Source organism: Archocentrus centrarchus, chromosome 21 (assembly GCF_007364275.1).
Source record: "Archocentrus centrarchus isolate MPI-CPG fArcCen1 chromosome 21, fArcCen1, whole genome shotgun sequence".
NCBI classification, from domain to species: domain Eukaryota; kingdom Metazoa; phylum Chordata; class Actinopteri; order Cichliformes; family Cichlidae; genus Archocentrus; species Archocentrus centrarchus.
In genome coordinates this window covers 19,772,634-19,774,113 of record NC_044366.1, presented here as the reverse complement: position 1 = coordinate 19,774,113, position 1,480 = coordinate 19,772,634, and positions in this window count along the sequence as shown.

The window sequence follows — 1,480 nt, the reverse complement described above, 5'->3', positions numbered from 1 at the left end:
GATTATATTATGATAATATATTAATACTTTTAATCTAGTCTGTATAGATGAAGGCATTAGTAGCAGTAATTACTTAAATTGTAAAAAATCTTTTGTTTTTGCCACAGTCAAAACTATGGCCTTCTTTAGGATTCCTGGACAAAATAAGATGTGATAATCATGAATGTGTCACTGTGGTTATTAATTATCCTTTTATTAGGGGAAAATTTTAATTTATCTCACAACAGTGAGTTTAACCTCACCTTCCCACCTTGAACAGCCAAGTCACAGTCACCACTGTGTTCAAGGTTAAAGTGTAGGAGATGTGGTTGTGTAAGATGCTAATCCTCCTTTTTAGGGAGTTTTCAAATTACTTTGTATATCATACACAGCCTAATTGGAAACTTCCCTAACAATTCCAAAATATTTGTAATAGTGACTCTAACTTTATTTGAACTCCTACATGAGTTGTAACTTTCCTTTCTCTGATCCAAAATAACCTGCGTAGGTTTGCAGTTTTAGATTTATAACTTTCCACCAAGTGCCAGCTTCCAGAACTTTCCAGTCCATTTTTCAGTTTTGTTTTGTGTGGCCTTTTTATTACCTGACCAGATCCTAGCCACAAAAGCTTTAAAACCTCTGCCTCAGTAGAACAGGGCAAAGAAAAGCGAGGTTCTCTCTCCGTCTGTTTTTCTTCCATGCCATTATTCTTTTTCTGCCTCACAGCACCTTGTTTGACATGTGCGTACTGTGAATGCTAATATGCAGTGATTTTATTATGAGTTGAAAAGTGAAAATTTCATAAGATAAGGTTAGGTCTAGCTGAAACTCTTGACTTTTTTTTCTACTTGAAAGCTGTACGCCCAATTCTTCAAATATGATCTCATTATTGCAAGTATGGAATTGTGTTTTGAGACTGACTCATCTATCTCACAGGATGAATTCTCATTAGGGTGGAGAAAACCAATTCTCTCTTGCTTAATAGCAAGAAAGATTTTTATTTTATTTTTTTTTATCTTTGCTGCTGGCTGCTGTGAATCCTTAAGCTTGAACCGTTTTTTCCTCTTCTTGCTAACACAAGTTACCCATGGAGAAAAGGAAGCTGTCTATCAGTATTGTTATGAAGTGGATTTACAATTTATCTGGCCCCCTACTCTCTCTCTCTCTCTCTCTCTCTCTCTCTCTCTCTCTCTCTCCTCTCTCTCTCTCTCTCTCTCTCTCTCTCTCTCTCTCTCTCTTTTAATGATCATTAATATCACTGGCACATCCCTGACCAAGAATAGAGTCCACAACCTTTTGGACAATTTTCAGGATAGCGGGTTAGACAGTGTCTTTAATACTAACTCATCAAAGGGTTAAGTATTCATCTCAGGAGCTTTCCGTGCTCCTGTGCAAACCTGTACAGCAGATGAGACGCAGAGCCTGTGTCAGTGAGGTATGTATGGGTACACACCCCAAATGAAGGGGAGTGTACATGCAGACAGAACACCTTCAGCCTTCT